The 18,912-nt window shown below is 43.1% G+C and overlaps 1 long non-coding RNA gene across 1 annotated transcript in view; it reads left to right on the top strand.

Moving 5' to 3' along the window:
* Window positions 1-16,473, top strand: part of LOC122899832 — a 97,532-nt gene extending 81,059 nt beyond the window's left edge. The window contains exon 4 of the long non-coding RNA XR_006383151.1: window positions 16,253-16,473. This is a non-coding gene — a long non-coding RNA (uncharacterized LOC122899832). The remainder of the gene's footprint in view (window positions 1-16,252) is intronic.
* Window positions 16,474-18,912: the final 2,439 nt, after the last annotated feature.

The following is an 18,912-nucleotide window of genomic DNA, read 5'->3' as shown; positions in this document are numbered from 1 at the left end:
ATAATCTCTTCCAGTCCCGTCCATGTTGCTACAAAAGTTGGGTATTCATCCTTTCTGATGGAGGCATAATACTCCATAGTGTATATGGACCACATCTTCCTTATCCATTCATCCGTTGAAGGGCACCTTGGTTCTTTCCATAGTTTGGCGACTGTGGCCATTGCTGCTATAAACATTGGGGTACAGATGGCCCTTCTTTTCACGACATCTGTATCTTTGGGGTAAATACCCAGGAGTGCAATTGCAGGGTCGTAGGGAAGCTCTATTTTTAATTTCTTGAGGAATCTCCACACTGTTCTCCAAAGAGGCTGCACCAACTTGCATTCCCACCAACAGTGTAAGAGGGTTCCCCTTTCTCCACATCCTCTCCAACACATGTTGTTTCCTGTTTTGTTAATTTTGGCCATTCTAACTGGTGTAAGGTGATATCTCAATGTGGTTTTAATTTGAATCTCCCTGAAGGCTAATGATGATGAGCATTTTTTCATGTGTCTGATAGCCATTTGTATGTCTTGATTGGAGAAGTGTCTGTTCATATCTTCTGCCCATTTTTTGATGTGTTTGTCTGTTTCGTGTGGGTTGAGTTTGAGGAGTTCATTATAGATCCTGGATATCAACCTTTTGTCTGTACTGTCATTTGCAAATATCTTCTCCCATTCCGTGGGTTGCCTCTTTGTTTTTTTGACTGTTTCCTTTGCTGTGCAGAAGCTTTTAAATTTTGATGAAGTCCCAGCAATTTTGAGAAACTTGGCTGTAAACCAGTCATATCACTTCTAGTTGAGGGTCAAACGATGACTTGCTGGCAAGCCAGGATTCCTATCTTTAAACAAAAGAATGTAACTTGGTCGGGTGGCAGCATAGTGTGGGTAGCTACATGGCACAGCCTTGGACTTGGACTTTCAAATTCGGCTCTAACCACTTCTCAGGTCTTTGTCTCCATGGTGCTTTGTGTGATCTCTCCAGGCTCCGTCTCTACCGCCCCAAGGTGCATCATAAGAGTACCTGCCTCAAGATGACTTTTGTTTGCATTGGAAGTGGTAGCTGGTAAGAGTCAACATTCCTTGAGGGCTTGCTTAGGTTGGGCACTGCAGTCAATGCTTCATAGGAGCAGAGTCCCACTGGCCACTTGGGCAGCCTCAACCAGTGTTTGCTTTCATCATGACCTCCTAGGACTGGAGAGTGGGACTTAACACATTTCACAGTATTTATGGAAAGAGGAGAATGGTTATCTCATAGTGCCCTAAGGCTTTGATGATCTCCCACGTTAAACATATCCCTAGATACAAAGTTTTTCTAGCACTCACATAGTCATGAACTTGGCCTCTGAATGCTCAGACTCATCAGATATTGTAGTATGCTCTGAGAAGCTCCTTTCCAGCTCAAAAATTCCGTGATAGCCATGTGCTTGATAGGGTAATTCTGAGCTGCCTAACCATTTAAAATGATAGCATCCCAGAGATGTCAGAACCCTATCGGTCACCACATTTGGCCACCCCATTCTGCAAATGTGCAAAGTGAGACTCAGAAAGGTCCAGGGGCCTGCCTGAGGTCACACAGATGGTTAATAGCAGAAACAGAGCAAGAGGAGAGCTCCCCACCCTTAGTCTCGTGCTTTTGCCTCAAGAATATTTCTTAAGGGCTTGTGTCATACAGGGTGATGCTTAGAAGATGGGCATATAGGAAGTGAGAAATATAGCATGTATCTATTCCCTGGAGCTTACATCCTGGTGGGTGAGGGCAGAAAGAGCAAGAAAGCAAAGAATGAGACAATTTCAGATGTTGATATTTGCAGAGAAGGAGGTCCAATGGCATAACCTGCTAGCAATTGATTTGGGCAGGGAGGCACTAGGACGGTCAGAGAAGTCCTCTCTGAGATGCATTTGAGATGAGCTATGAATAAAGCGAGGAGTGAGTTGTGCAGGAGTGGGGATAAGAAACCTCCAGGAAGAGCCAACGTCTTCCCACTTGGTTCTTAATCCTGATATGAACGGTCATAGGTCAGGTTCCTCTAGGTGACCCCAGAGTGGAGGCCTGTGTGCAGGCGGATTACTGGGAGTGAGGGGACTGGGTTGGGCAGAGAGAAAGTTGGACTGTGGTGCATTTGCCACAAGGCTCAATTCTATAGGGTTTTGGAGCTGAGATGGTTCTTCAGAGTTTTCCCACATGGAGCCAAAGGGCCAGGCCTTTGTCCCCATGCAACTGATCAATCATTGGTACAGACTGCTTTTAGGGAGCATGTGTGGCTCCTTTTGGTGATGCAGTTTGGGTAACACAGTGCCCTTTGTTGAAAACAGTGCTAGGGAGGATTCAACTGTGAGCCAGCAACGTTCCCAGCAGCTGGGACAATGGTGGCCTCATTCTGGGCAGCACGTTAGCATCGACCACAGCCTGTCACTAGGACACCAAAGAATTTTTGCTGTTAGGAGTGAAATAGGACAACTTTATCTTGATTTAGTTTTGCATTGTCTGAATATTTGTTTATTTCTTACATTCATGGTTGATGTTTTACTGCCTTTCAACTATTGGGCCAAAAGGGCAGTAATGAGCTGGATACATTTCCCATCCTGGACTTTACAGGCCTCTGGCTGGAGAGGGAAAAGTCAACAAGGGAGACAGTTAAATATCACCCTGTAGCTCTTCCAATCAGTGGATTAAAAAAAAAAAATTTCTCCTGTAATAGACACTGCAGTCACTTAAACATTCATATCCATGAATGAGAGCTTTACGTGATGTATCACATCTGAATAAATTCATCCTTATTTAATGGGCAGAGGTCATGGGGATCTCATAAACCCATTTGGTTAGCTTCTTTTGGGAAGAGAAAGGAGGGAAGGGAGAGATAAATTGCCCTGTACAGCTGAATAATAATAAATAGAGCAAATATTTCCTGAGTCCCTTACACTATGTCTGGTGTTGTTCTGAGCCCTACGTAATGAACTGGCTCTCTTGGTCCTCCCAACTTCTCTGTAAGACACAGTATTATAATTTCGTTTTACAGATGAGGAAATCACAAGAAATTTAACAATTCTTTTTTTTTTTAAGATTTTATTTATTTATTTGACAGACAGAGATCACAAGTAGGCAAGAGGCAGGCAGAGAGAAAGAGGAGGAAGCAGGCTCTCTGCTCCGCAGAGAGCCTGATGCAGGGCTCGATCCCAGGACCCTGAGACCATGACCTGAGCCGAAGGCAGAGACTGAACCCACCAAGCCACCCAGGCACCCTGAAATTTAAGAATTCTTGAGTCATTTTTACAAAATGGTATATAAAGGCAGCATTTAACAAACAAAGCTAATTAATAAATCTAAAATTATGTGGGCCCCCAAATTTAATTCTGACCTTCGTTGAATGTATATGAATATATTTCATAGTTTCTATCAATCCAGATGTATTAGATGGCATTGTCCCTTTGTAGTTTTATGACATGTTGGGATCATATTTTTCCCCTTAATGCTCATCTATGAGGATCATTTTGGAAAGCAATAGGGAAAAATGGCTTCCTGTGCTCAAAGGTTTCTGTTTGGATTGGCCTGTGGCCACTGATCTGGACTTCTATCCAGACCATTTTCAGGACCTGGGACAAGCAGCAGGGTCAGATTAGAAACAGAGAAGAAAGCCTTTGGATGAATGTCCATGAAAACATTTGAGAATGAGAAAACACCGTCAATGCGATATTTTTGCTTCGTCATTATCATTTGGATTTTTATAATTATGTATCAGGTCTGACTCCAGTTTCTTAAGATAAAAGCCGAGACTGGTATTTCCAATAAGCATGATCTGTTTGAGTGGATGGTGTTCCCATTTAATAAAGCTTCATCTCTATTCATGGTGTAATGCGGAGATCACAAAAATGGACGGGACATGGTCAGGCAGGTCAAATGAACAACCCATGCAAGATTGGGAAAGGGTGGCCCCTGGGGAGCCTGGGGGTCCAAGGGAGGGCATGGGCCACGCCAGCTCCAGGTGAGCCCTGCCCATGGGAGTGTTAGCAAGAAATACATGTCTTTCATGTAAAATCTTCTGATTCTTAGCCAACTAATTCAGAATTTTACCAAAGACTGTGTGTTGTGTATGCCAGCGAAAACATGTCTGCAGACCAGATTGAGGGGCTGCACTGGATGCGGGATCTGACACAATGGGTGAGATTCTGGGTGGGTAATTAGGCGGCCAGCCAGGCCACAGGATGCTTGATAAATCTCACTGAAGGAACTTGAATTGGTGCTTTGAGCTCTAAGATTTTGGGCAAGCCGTATGTTATTATTATTTTTTTTAATATTTGGTCTATTTATTTGTCAGAGAGAGACTTTTATTTGTCTCTCTCTGTACTGAGAGAGAGAGCCCAGGCAGGGAGTGTGGCAGGCAGAGAGAGAAGAAGGTTCCCCGCTGAGCAGGGAGCCCGATGAGGGACTGGATTCTAGAATCCTGGGATCATGACCTGAGCCGAAGGCAGACACTTAACCGGCTGAGCCACTCGGATGTCCCAAGCCATGTGTTCTTAATCAGCTTCATGTTCTCCAACTGTACAAGGAAGTTTTGCAAATTTACAAAATTCACCATGTTCACATAGGCACCTACCACTGCTGGAGTAGGGGGCCTACTCCATGCATGTTTGGTCCCGGTGATTCCACCAATGTTTAGCAGGGGTTCTCCACGTTGGTGGTACATTCAGATCCCCTGGGAAGTAGAAATATTCCCACCAGGCTGCATATCAGATTTCTCACACCAGAGACTCTGAGAGTGAGATCTGAGCCTGTATTTTGTTTTCAGTCTTCCCAGCTGGTTCCTGTGCTAGCCAAGGTGGAGAGCAATGGCCTTAATGTATCTCTCAGAAATGTCTTCAGAGAGACATTTTGTCCATTCCTGGAGTTCCCCAGGGAAGGTCATTCTTCATCATTTAAGGAGGGGGGTCACACTTTGGAAATAGTTGAAAAACAAAAGTCCATTAGATCAAATCAGCAATGAATTTTGGACTGTTTCAAAAAGTGAGTTAGGCTCTCTTCTAAATAAGGAGATTAAATCCATGGTGTGGTTAGGAGCAGGGTTGGACAAAGGCGACTCCTTCCAAAGACTGTCATGAACATGGGTGACAGTGCGGTAGGTGGGGGCATCAGGGAGTCTCGAGGTCCTGCGGAGAGGCTGATGATGACCACCCAGGGTCATGACCTTCAGTGGATGCTCTGAGCTCCAAAACATGCCAGCTGCCTTTACCAGACTCATAATAAATAATAACAAATAAAATATATCATTTTATATAGAAAATATTTATATAAATTTATATAAATAAATTTATTAAAAATAAAATTAAAAATAAAAATTATAAAAATAAAACTATATATTATATATAATATCTGTATATTATATATAATATACATATATAAATAAAAAATAAATTTATATAAATAAAATAATAAATAAATAATAAATCATTATCTTCTATAATGCACAGCTGGCTGTGAGGTCTGGATATAGACAACTTCTGTGATGTGGAAAGAACTTTATCACTAGTCCTTGCTCAATGGTGGTATCAGTAGAAATGTGAAAAGGATTTCTGTTCACTGGTTAGCTTTCTATAAAAGACTAACCCTAAAGGCCTTCCTTGGGAACCCTGCTGTGACCCCTCTCTTGAGAGCTTTTTCTAGATTTTCACTTAATAAGATTCTGTCATTTTACTCACACACACACACAGAGAACTTTATGAAAAAAGGATCTGTGATCTCAAGGAGTACATTGTGTGGACAGCATGAGTTTTGGGTAGGTCTTGCCCCCTCTGCATTCACCCACCCCCTTCTCCAGCTTTATAGCCTTGGACTTTTGTCTCTTTGGGCCTGAGCAGTCTGGCCAGGTACTTGGAATGTGCCAGACCCATCTGTTGGTAAGGGTTGCCCATCTTCCCCTTCTCCTCCAGTTAGCACAACTGCCATGAGGGCACAAACAGCCCAATAGTGCTTCCGAGACACAGGGATGGGCCAGCTGATAGTGGTTGAGGAAATTGTGAGTCTGGAAAATGCTACTCATGAGGGTCACTTCTTATTTTATTTTAATTTAGTAAGAACATGACATGAGATCGGCCCTTTTTAAAAAAAAATAAATTACTTATTTGAGAGAGAGAGAGAGCATGAGCAGGAGGGGCAGAAGGAGAGAGAATGTCAAGCAAACTCCACACTTTGCACAGAGCTGTATGGATCTCTGTCTCACAACCCTGAGATCGCAACCTGAGCCGAAACCAGGAGTTGGATGCTGAACCAAGACACCCTGAGATCTATCCTTTAATAAAATTTTCGTTGTACAACATGTATCGTTAACTATAGGCAGGATGTATAGTACGTCTCTGGGCTTATTCATCTTTCTGAACGGAAGATTTATGCCCATTGAACAGCAGCTCCCCATTTTCCCTCCTCCTGCTCAGCACTTGGAAACCACCATTCTTTGATGGTGAATCTCCGACTCTGTGACTTTGACTATTTTTGACTACTTGACTACTACTTTCATGTGGTGGGATCCTGCAGTAATCGCCCTTCCATGACTGTTTAATTCCCTTAGCAGAATCTTCTCAAGTGTTCATCCATGTTGTCATGTTTGGCAAGATTTCCCTTTTTTATAGTCGAATAATCGTCCATTGTCTGTATATTCCAGATTGTTTTTATCCGTTCATCTACTGATAGACACTTAATTGGTTTCCACCTCTTGGCTATTGAGAATGGTACTGTAGTAAGCACAGAGTGTAATGTCTCTTCAAAGTCCTTTTTTTCAGTTCTTTTGGGCAAATATCCAGATGTGGAATTACTGGATCAGACGGTAGTTGTATTTTTAATTTTGGAGGGACTTGCCTGCACGGAGGTTGTACCAATTTACAACCCTACCAACAGTGTGCAAGGGTTCCAATTTCATGTGGGTCACTTTTAAGTGTTCTACTGATGTCCTCCTCAGTCTTCTGATGACAGTCTCTGTGTGGGGAGACCCAGGGACCCTGGCTAGAAGTCTCTGTCCTTTGTGAATGCAGCCGCTTGGGTCAGGCAGTTCATTCATGCCGCCATATTTATGGAAAAATTACCAGGTGCCCGTCCTTGTTCCATGACTTCTTGCGTTGCGGGAGCTTACGTTCTTGGGAGGGAAGACAGACAATAAAGAAACAAGTTAATGTACAATTTTTCAGATGGTGATGACTTCTGTGGAGATGAAGGTGAGGAGGGAGAATGGTTGGTTTCCTCAACCGCCCTTGGAGGGGTGGTAGCATACCCATTTCATGTGATGGAACTGAGACTCTTGGGGGAGTTAAGTACCTTTCCAAGGTCCTGCAACTCTTGAGTGTTGGAGCCCAGGCTCAAACTCAGGGTTGCCTGACTCCATGTGCAAGACTTGCGGCCAGGATGGGGACTCGAGTGTAGAGGTGACAAGGTGGTCTCATGTCCTCAGGTTGCGTTCAGCCTGGCAAGGAGAAAGGACAAGTGGAGCAGCCTCCAGCTAACTCAGGGCTATTTTCTCGGGGAGCTGGACATCATCCTAGGGGCCCCTGAATGGCCTGGGACTCCCAGAGGGGTTCCCCATGACCTTGGGGGAGTTTACTGGCTGAGCAAGTGCAGGAAGGGCTTTTAAATCCGAGGAAAGAGCCCTTGCAAGGCGGGGAGACCAGAGTCATGACTTGTTGGGAAACTAGAAGTGAAATCACAGATGCTTCTCAGGAGTGTTCTTTGGTGCCAGTGTTTGAAGAAGCCAAAGAGCTGTCCTAGGTGTCCCGGGCCTGTGCCTCCCCTGCCCACCTTCTCCCTCCTTTCCTCTCCTCTTTCACTCCTGTCCCTTCCCCTCCAGCAGCTCTGTCTCCCTAGCTGTCCCCCTCCACTATCTCCCAATAAGCCTTTAGAAAAGGCAGGCCCTGCTGAAATGGCCCAGCGAATTAGCATCAATAGGGTATAAGTGTAGCCTTGAAAAGAGCCATCCTCCTGTTTGGCACTGTGACTCAGGTCTACAGGGATAATGTAATTACAAGAGTGTTTTGTGTATTTATTAATGATCCAGATCTGGGGCCTCCAATCGCTCGGGTCTCTTCTTGAAACAGAGCCCGGAGTTAACCCAAAGATAGAAAGAGGTGCTCTGGTTGGAATGAGCGAGGGGTCGGGGGAGCAAGCCTGGCTGGCCCGTGGCTCACTGTCCCCAACCCACCTGTCACTGGCAGTGCCTTGGGTGTCTTACCTGCAGCCTCTGTAGTACCCCCAAATAAAAATCAGCTTATCTAGAAGGAGGCATAAGAGGGGTTGTCGTTGGCAGGTGACGGTGACTGGGCAAAGTTGGCAAGTTGCAGCAGGGGGGTGGTCACAAAGTCAGCCAGTAGGGCGAGGGGTGGAAACTGATGCAGGAACAAAAAATGAGGTGTTTTGAGGTATTAGGGGCTGCCAATGGGGACAATGAGCAGCACACTCCTGGTGGCCAGTGGAAGAAGCCAACGTAGTATGGGTTTGTGGCGCGACCAGAAGGTACCTCTCCCTCCGACCGGGTTCAGGTCCCTTGACTATTCTGGAAGAATGCCCTGATCTTTATGTCAGTGGTGCCTGGAGCTTGGGGGGAATTCTGGTCACTGCCTTCTCTGGACAGCTGTTTCTCCAGGCCAGGTGTAGTAGGGGCAGGGAATTGCTTTGGGGAGAGGAAAGAGCAGGGACCTTGGAGGCAGACAGATGTGGATTCTGGGAGACCTGGGGAAGAAACCACACCTCTCCGAGCTTCACTTTCTCCAGCTGTGGTACAGAGGTCCCAGGTTCTCCGCCAAAGAAGGAACAGGGTAATGTGGCCTGCTGGTGCCAAGAGCGTGGAGGCCCAGGGTCACCGGTAGTCAAGACTACCGACTGAACAGATTTCAAAGTCATTGCCGCTTCTTCCCATTAAAGTAATATGTGTTTGTTGTAGAATATTTGCAAAAAACACATATGTATCTAGAGGAAAAGGAAATCACCCATTATCCTACCACCTGGTGACTTTAATGCTTTCATGTATCTAGTGTAACATATATTAAATTAATATCCTGGTAATGTTTTGATGTATTTCCTTCATCTTTTTTCTATGTGTTTATACACATATTCTTAGAAATGACTTTTACTCTATATGTAATTTTGGGTTTTTTTTTTTGTTGTTGTTGTTGTTTTTTACTTTTCTCTTAGCCTCTCACGAACATATTCCTATTGAATAATTGGCAATTATTTTGAAAACTGGCTTACCAGTGCCTGCATGATATTCTATCATTTGGATCCACCATAATTTACATATTCCATCCCTGTCCCCAGTGATCATTTAAGATGTTTCTAGTTTTTGCTAGTCTTAATTATAGTAAGTAATATCAATTATCAGTGTTGCAGTGAATATCCCTCTCCATATTCTTTGGGATCATCCCTGATTATTTGGTTGAATTAAATTCCTGGGAATATGTTACTGGATCCAAGGGAATATGAGGCTCTTTATTGCAATGGTAACGCTGTATCAGTTTACACCTCTGAGCTGGGTTTGGAAGGAGGGTTGCTGTCTGAGGTTACAGTTCCTCTCCTGTAAAATGTAGATAGTAGTTCAAACATGATAGTTTTCTTAGTGCTGAATGGGGTTGTGTACAGGAAGAGTAAAGCCCTTGACCTCAGTATCTGGTGCCCTTCTTCCTTTATTTTCTCTCTTGTTCAGCCTAATTGGTTTAGGAGATAAACCACATTGTCACTGCCTTGGACACCTCACACCCATACACTTGTATTGAAAACCCTGAATAACTGCCACTACCAGTCCCAGCCCACACACCCTGTTTAGAATCTCCTGGCTCCTAGAATGCCTCCATCCTTCACATAGCCTCTCCCAGCGGCAGGACAGTGCTCAGTCCCTTTCCTCTGTGACAGTGACCTGGGGAAGCCACGTGGAAAAGAAGAATAAACCTTTTTACAAAATGTGGATTAATGAGTGATAAAATATGCAGAGAGCTCACAGATTCTGGAAAAGAAAGGGGCGGCCCCACTCATGAGAGAGAAGACTTCAAGTAAGTCCCATACTGGCATAAGAAGTTAATGTTGGCACAGCCCAGCAGGGTAGCCACGTCTGACTGTACAAGTCACGCACTGCACAATTTGGGGTGCCTCGTTCACAGGATGGCTCATCACTCAGGGCTGAAGGAAGGTGGAGCTGCTTGTGGGGCCAAGGGTCTCTGGAGTTTAAGGTCAAAAGTAATGAGGAGTCAATGAGTTACTGCTTATAAAGAACATTTAAAGCAGGGCTTAGAATCAGTGATCACTGATAAATGTTAACTCTCGTTCTTATTCATGTGAGTTAATGTTCCTAGTGTTCATGGGAAGGACTAGCTTGTCACAAACAACATAGGCCAGATACCAAAAATATCTTTCTACTTGCTTAGGCCTGACATGAAGATAAAGCTACTTTGTATAAACGTGCTGAGAACACTGAAAAGCCCCGTGCAGATTAAATCTGTTACTTGAGTCCACAAACCAGCTTCTTTGCTTCTGTTGCCTCCTTTGAAATAGCAAGTAACCAGACTTTTCTGTGCCAAGAGAGAGCTACTGGCAGGAGTTTGCTGGTGTCCTAGCACCCTCGTGGAATGACCAGGGCTTAGAAACAGAGCTGTGTGTACTCCCAGGATACCAGAAGGACAGACAAAAGCTGCTCTTTCCCCACCCACCTACACACTGGGTGTTAATTGCATTTCTTTGTTGCCCTCCCCAAAGGCTGGGAAGGAATGTGCAGCTGAGGCAGAATTCCTCTTCTGTCCATACCCACCCCACCCCCCAACCGAGGTCACTGCTCTGGGGTGGCTGGTGCCTAAGGAGAGTGTAGAATGAGGTCGAGGGCAGAGCCAGGAGCAACGAGCCACCAGCTGGGAGGAAGTCCGGGATGCTGCGTTCTCTCTGGAACTGCAAGTCAAAAGGGAAAGTACCAGAGGCCTCCCAGCATGAAACGCAGAGCGTGCGCCTTACAGCCAGGCTGACTGAGTTCCAATCTGTCACTCATTCTGTGACCTTGGTCGAGTTACTCAGACCAAGACCAGTTAGGGTTTCAACAGATGAATTTTAGGAGACACAATTCAGTCCTTAGGGTTGGGGAGAGTGGGACTGTATAAAATCATCAAAAGGAAGTAAAAATAGCAAAGAATAGGACATGAATGCTTAAGCTAGGGACAGGTCTCCGCCACATCCTACAAACATTAACATGTTTCTTCCAGATTCAGCGCAATGTAAACCAAGGAAGATGTTTGGGGTGGATAGAGAGCTCCCTTTTTCTGGTTAGAGATGCATTATGTGAGGAAAAGAGAGTGTAGTACATTTTGAGAAACCACACTGATACCCTCCCACTCCCAGTCTGGAGACTTCGGGGGTATGGTTGGACTGGGAAAAATGCAGAACAGCCTTCTTGGAGCTCCTCTCCTCTCTCTCCTGGTAAGTACTATTGTCCAAAGATGGAGGCCAGATGAACTCCTAACCACTCAGCTAGTCTTTCTTTGTCCCCAGAAAAGGATGGGGTATAGTGTCTCCGAAATTAACATAGAAGATGAGCAGAACAAAGAAGGACAGTGGTAGTTCTTCTAGAAGGCTGTCAACAATTCCTTCCATCCCTCTATACACCCACTGGTCTGCCCACCCAGGAGCGGGTCCCTTGAATCTGACTGGTCTTATGACTTGTGACTTGCTTTGTTCAAAAAGAGGTGGTGAAAGTGACACCCATCAACTCTAGCCCTAGACCTTTGGAGACTGGGCAGCTTCCCTCAGAACACAACTTATTCCCTCAGAATCCAACTGCAATGTAAAGAAATCCAGGCAATCTTTCCAGAGGGAGAAGCCATGGAGGACAAAAGACCGCATGAAGAGAGAGAGAGGCCACATGGAGGAGAGCCTAGGTGCCCAACCAACAGACTGAGTGAGGCCATCTCGGGCCCTTCATCCCCAGTCAAGCTGCCCATCACTGAGCCCTGCACAGATCCCTGACCAACAGAACTGGGAGCAGTAATTCTGGGTATTTGAAGGCACTGCATTTTGGAGTCACTTGTTAGGTAGCAATAGGTAGAGGAAGGTGGACTTTCCCATCAAAATGGCATGTGAAGACCGCTCTTCACAGAGGCCAGATGTATACCAGACCCAAGGAAATGCCCTGGTCTGGAACTGAGAAAAAGTTAGAGTGAGTGAGTGCCCAGAGACGGTGGTGTGGCCTGAGACTGCCCAAAGCCCATCCTCACCCTCCTCTCCATCTTGTTCAGGCAACGAAAGGACTGAGCAAATCATGGGCACTCATCTCTCCAGTTCTAAGGAGAATAATCAAACTGTGCCCAGGAAACTGGGAAATGGAGCCTAAGGAAAACCTACCCATATCATCTGGGGACTATCAGGGCCCCAAAGAGAATGGAGATGAACCAAAGATAAGGAACAAGAGGTAAAAATGAGACCTAGGCCAAAATTCTGCTTCCTCTTCTTTGCCTTCTCCAAAAAGAAGAAATGGAACATGGCAGGGGGTAAAAAAAAAAGGCGGGGGGGGGGGGAAGGTGAAGGAAGAGCTCATTTTGGAGGAACATTTATTCCAAGATACAGAAAGTGATTGTCTAACCCAATTGTTTTTGTAGTATGAAGGAAATCACGAGGAAATGGACTTTATGAAACAAGAGGAAAAACAAGAGACAGTAAACAGTGACATGAATAAGGAACTGGCACAATTAAGACAGAAAATTGATGATAATAGTACATTGCAGAACTCGGAGTGCTTTGGAAATAGCAGGGAGTAGAACCATCACGGCAAAAAATTAGTGACATGGCATGGCAGAATTACATAAAATACAGAGGAAAGGGCAAAGAGCAAAATGTGTGAACAAAAGTAATAGTTATAGAGAAGAGACAAAACACGAAGCACGGTAGTTTATGATTTCCGCGTAGACAATGGAACAAATGAAAGACAAAAATTACTAAAACGCGTTATAGGAAAATGTATCTGAAATGAAAGAATCATCACTTTGCAGAAAGGGCTCACCAACAGGGAATGAGAAGTTCAAATGCATTCAACAGACTTCTATTGAGCCCTAATTTCATTTTCAGGCCCTGTGCTGGGGGGTTAGGGATACCAAGAAGAACAGTTTGGAAATAGAGCCTGTCTTCATGAAGTTCCCAATTCCTGGAGAAGGCTGATAGTAAGCACATAATTATTATAGCCACTGACTGTTACTATGGGGGGATGAAAAGTGTGCTCTGGGAACCCGTTGTAGGGAGGGATCTGGGGGCCACTAGCCACGTCTCCATGGCAGGGGACATTTCATCTCCATACCTTCGTAACAACCCCCTTGTCCCTTTGCAGTTAATCTCTGTTCTTGCCCCACAGCCCAAGGCAACCACTAATCTACTTTCAGCCTCCATAAACTTATCTTTTCTGGATATTTTACTTAAATGCATCTATACAATTTGTGGTTTCATGTCTGATTTCTTTTACTTAGCACAATGTTTTTGGGTCATCTTCATTCTTTTTTTTTTGTTTTTTTAAGATTTTATTTATTTATTTATTTGAGAGACAGAGATTACAAGTAGGCGGAGAGGCAGGCAGAGAGAGGAGGAAACAGGCTCCCCGTGGAGCAAAGAGCCCAATGTGGGGCTTGATCCCAGGACCCTGGGATCATGACCTGAGCCGAAGGCAGAAGCTTTAAACCACTGAGCCACCCAGGCGCCCAGGTCATCTTTATTCTTGACGAATACTTTCACTCAATATGGACTTCTGAGTTTATTTATGTATTTGTTTCTTTCAGCACTTTAAGGATGTTGTTCCCCTGTCCTCTGGCTGCTATTACATTTTTTCTAATGAGCAGTTACTTGAAATTTGATGTTCTGTATGTGATGTGTCATTGTCCTTGGGCTATTTTCAAGATTTTCTCTCTATCTTTGGTTTCCTGCAGTGAGGGATCTAGGCATAGTTTTCCACATATCTTATCTGCCTGAAGCTCACTGAGATTCCTGAATCTATAATTTATGTTTTCATTTGTTTGTTTTCTTACAAAATTTGGGAAAATTTCAGCCATGATTTCTTCAAATATTTTTTTCTACCCCCATTTTCTCTCTCCTCTCCTTCTTGGACTCCAACTCTGTATGCTAAATCTTTTTGTATTGTCCTTCAATTCTTGAGTCTCTCTTCATTCTTAAAAATCTTTTTTACCAGGGCACCTGGGGTGGCTCAGTCGGTTGAGAATCTGGCTCTTTTCAGTTGAATGTTTCAGCTAAGGTCATGACCTCGGGGTCCTAGAATCGAGCCCCTTGTTGGACTCCCTGCTCAGTGCATTGTCTGCTTGAGATTTTCTCTTTCTCCCTTTGCACCCCCCCAACCTTTGTCTCTTTTTTTCTCTCTGATCTTGAGACTGGATAATTTCTGTTGCTCTGCCTTGAGTTCACTGTCTCTTACTTTTCTCATCTCCATTATGCTTTCAAACTTGTCTAGTGAATTTTTATTACCAACATTGTATTTTATAATTTTAGAATTTCCTTTTGGTTTTTCTTTTATAATTCATGTTTCTCTGGTGATGTTCCCTATCTTTACATTCACTGTAGTTATGATAGCCGCTTTAAAATTCTTATCTGCTAAGTTTAGTATCTGGGTTATCTTGATGTTGATCTCTGTTGATTATCTTTTTTCTTGAAAATAGATCATGTTTATCTTTCTTCATGTATCAAGCAATTTTGAACAACTCTGTGAACAATCCTGGACATTGCTAAGACTCTGGATTCTTATATATTCTTCCAAAGAGCCTGTTGATTTTGTTTGTTTGTCTGTTCACTTATTTTGGCAGGCAATTAACTTGGTTGGATCCAAGCTGAAAACTCACTCTCTTGGGTAACATTTGAAAAGTCGATCTCTTTGTTAGTCCTTACCAGTGCTTCTCAGAGTCTAATATGCACATGCATGGCTAGTGGATCCAGAGATTTGGGCAGAAATTTTAATTTGGGAGTACGTTTCTGGATCTCTCTTTCCTGGGATTCCCCACTCACTTCCTATTATTTCCACTGTAGGAGTTTAAGCCACCCCCAAGGCCGTATCGACTGCCATTAGTCTAAAACCTGCAAAAGTGTGAAACTTACCCCATGCCAGTGTTGACTTCCCTCTGGACCCTCCTTGTTTTTTGGGTTTTCACTCTCCAATACCTTCGGGTTATTGCTTGTTGTTGTTTTGAATATATAATTGCTATTGTGAAGGAGGATCAGTCCAATAGGGTCTTACTCAGCTATACCAGAAGCTCAGTGAGTGATTTTACATCTGGATATAGTTGATTTTAAAAATCAGTGGATGGATTAGACATCTGGTAGGACACAAAAGAACAATGTATTAGGAAACTAGAAGGTGGAACCCAGGAAATGATGACATTAGGTAAGAGAGAGAGGTGAAAGTATAAAAAAAATAGGAAAGAGAGAAGAAAGTTCTACGTAGGTCTAAGAAGAACTCCAAAAGGAGAGATGAGCGAGAATGGAGAAGAAGCGATAAACAAATGAATGATGTTGAGAGCTTTTAGTAATTGAAGACACAAGTCTGTAGCTAGAGGAATCACAAGGATCTCCAAGCAGGATAAATGAAACTAACACTATGCTTTGCCATTGTGGGGGAACTGCAGAATACCAGTCACATAAAGAGATTGCAAAATAACTGGAGAAGAACACATCATCTACAAAAGAGAAATGATTTAATTTAGATACCACAACAACAATGGGAGCCCCATGCCACCACTGCCATGGAATTATACTTCAATTTCTGAGAGAAAAGAACTAGTGTAGAATATTATACCTTGCTAATCTATCATTCAAGAATAGGCTGAAATAAGACCCGCTACAGAATAAACTTTGGGGAGATAGAAGTTGAACCTGGGTGGGAGGAAGAGAGAATAATGTTGGGCACAGAAATGGTAACCGTGAATATGTAGAAATGAGCATTCGCTTTTTAAAACAACAATAACCACAAATTTGAAGGTGTAAAAGCCAGCTAGAACTAAAATATTGAACAATAATAATTTCAAGGTGAAAAGCTTTTTGAGGACATTTAAACATTCTAAAGTTCTGTGAGACTCAGCAGAAGAATAGAGCTAACTTGAGACTTCGTGTGCCTTTAAAAATTTTAAGTGTAAACCACAAAGGGAAGCATTAGGATGTACAACTAAAAGAGGATGTTAAATGGAAGTTTTGACAGGGGCACCAAGAGGTAATTAATTATATGCTGCTTTCAAAATGAGGTGGGAGATCAAAATGCAGAATTTGACCATGACTCTCTTTTCTTCCATAGTTCTGGGACCCGTCCGCAATATGCAGTATGTTAAAAGGGATCCGGGTGAGGATTTTGAAGAAAGGATTTTTTGGGGAGGACTTTGGAAGAGTCATTGACGTCTGGTTTCCTTGGGATGGAGACACGAGGGTGCCTAACCTCTCAATTCACTCTAAGCATGAACGGTGCTGGGGTGTGTGGGGGAAACTCTTCAGCTGAACTGCTTGGAGAGCCTGATTTTGTCTCCAGCATCTGCCCTGATGTTTGACCTAGGACCAAGATGCTAAAGTGGACTTTAGCAGGGAAGAGAGAGGACAGGATTGCATTTGGGAAGTGCCAACCTTCCCCCTGCAGCAGGGCAAAGAATGCATGACTGGTTTCCATGGACAAGATGTGGCTCATGCAGGCAGAGTCACATGGGAGCCTTAATATTTTAGACTTGCCTGGGGAGACGGGGTGATTCTCTGTTAAATGGACCTCTGGAGGACTGGTGCTGAAGAGTGGGGCGGCTAGAGGGATGGGATGCTGTCTTCACCTTAGGAGACTTGCAGCCAGAGGAGTCCGCTAGGGAAATCTCTGAGGCTAGAATCAACTGTAACATCTGCTTAGTCTGGAGAATGCAAAGCTGGTAAGATTAGCCAGTAGCCTAGTAAGAACTTTACGGCCCTTGCTTCTCCTCCCCTCTGTACTCCAACCTCACAGAAGAGCCTGAAGCCCTGCCAAGTAAACTAGGGACAAAAGGGTGGAAAGAAAAAAGCAGCTCACCATACCTCCCTTCCCTCACCCCAATTTCCACCTGCTACAGGCTCTAGCTAGGGAGGGGAGACACCACCTGCAGCTGGCCTCTTTAGGAACAGAAGATGTCTTACCTTGAAATGAAGAGTCCAATGTTCATTCATGTAATAAAGATGTATTGTGCTACATGTTTTGTGCTAGGCAGTTCGCCACACTGGGGACTTAGCAGTGAACAAAATATCTAAGACTATCTTCCTTTGTGGAGCTAACATTTTAATGGATTAATCTCTAGAACTAGATGTTTTTAAATTGATATCTTATGGTGTGTCTTAAGTGACCACAGGGCTGTCTGTTACTCAAAAAAAGTAGAAAATTGAGGGGATACATAATATAAAATAAATACTTAAAACACTTGAATTTTAATAGATGGCTATTTTCCAGGCAAATACTAACAAAAGAAAGTTGACATAACTATATTATCATTGGAGAACAGCCTGTTAACAAGGAACATTAATGATTTTATTTTATTTTATTTTTGGAACATTAAGGATTTTAAAAAGGATTCATGAAGCTGTAACACTTTGGAACTAGTTTTTACCTAATAACATAACTCCAAAATACATAAAGCAAAAACTGGCAAAATGACAAGGAGAAATGGACAGACCTATTATCATAAAGGGAGAAACATAACTCTCTCAAAAAACTAAGCAAAAAAAGCAAAAAAGTATTAAAGATACAGAATATTTTAAAAGCACATTTAACAAGCTTAACTGTGAATCTGAAGCATAAATTGGTATATTATGAGCCATGGGCTATTTCTAGCCTGCTGCCTCTTCCTGTAGATAAAGTTTTATTGGAACACAGACATATTAATTCATTTAGTAGCATCTATTGCTGCTTTTGTGCTACAAAGACAGCATTAAATAGCTGTGAGAGACAGTATCTGTGAAGGTGCAAAAATCTATCATCTGGCCTTAATACACCCTTTGTTGGTCGTTGAGCTAAAGCATTTATGCAAAGCCCTGCCTCTAATAATCACATGAACACTTGTAAAAATTGATAATGCAGGAAATCTCAAGTAATAAAAGTAACTAATATCATATCTATCTCTAACTACAGAAAGAAAAACAATATCTTGTACATTTCTGAACACAAAGCAACTAAATCAGAAATCAGTAATTGAAAGATAACCTACCAATCCAGCCATAAGACAGATATAAGAAAAAAAATCTTTTTCATAATTACTGACTCAAAGAAGAAATCTTAATGACTAGAACAACTCTGAGAAGAAAATGTAGAGCTGCAAATACTTACACTGGAAAAGAAGAATGCAGGTCAGAAGTAAGAAGAACCAAAATGTAAACTCAAAGAAAGTAGAAGAAAGGGAATGCTAAAGACTGACTGACTTAATGAAATAGGAAATAAACAACCAATAGAAAAGACCAACTAATCTGGAAAACAGAAGATACAGAGAATCATTTGGCAAGAGAGATCAAGAAAAAAAAAAAGACAAAGGGAACAAGCTGCTTTGTGGTTAAATGGCAAAGGGCTGCATAGAGCAGGGTGATGAGCACAATGTATTCTTTTTATTAGTCTGTGTACAATTCTGTATGTTTGAAAGATTGCATCACACACATACACATGCTCACGCAATAAAATGTGCAAACAAACAAAAACAGAAGAGCGTGGGCTCTGGATTCAAACTGCCTGAGCTTTAAAACCAGTTTAATAATTGATAGTGAATGCCTCGGGACAAGTGTCTTAGATTGTCTCTGTGATTCTGGTCCCTGTCGGTAAAATGGAAATAATAAGAACATCCGGCTGGTTGGCTCCTCACTCCCTCCTTCACCAGACACTGGGATTTCAGGCCAAGGTTTCATTGACACTGATATTTAAAACGTTTTCTCCAGGGGCGCCTGGGTGGCTCAGTGGCTTAAGGATCTGCT

Source organism: Neovison vison, chromosome 2 (assembly GCF_020171115.1).
Source record: "Neovison vison isolate M4711 chromosome 2, ASM_NN_V1, whole genome shotgun sequence".
Lineage (NCBI taxonomy): Eukaryota > Metazoa > Chordata > Mammalia > Carnivora > Mustelidae > Neogale > Neogale vison.
The sequence above is the reverse complement of the archived record's forward strand: the minus strand, read 5'-3'. Positions and strand labels throughout refer to the sequence as shown.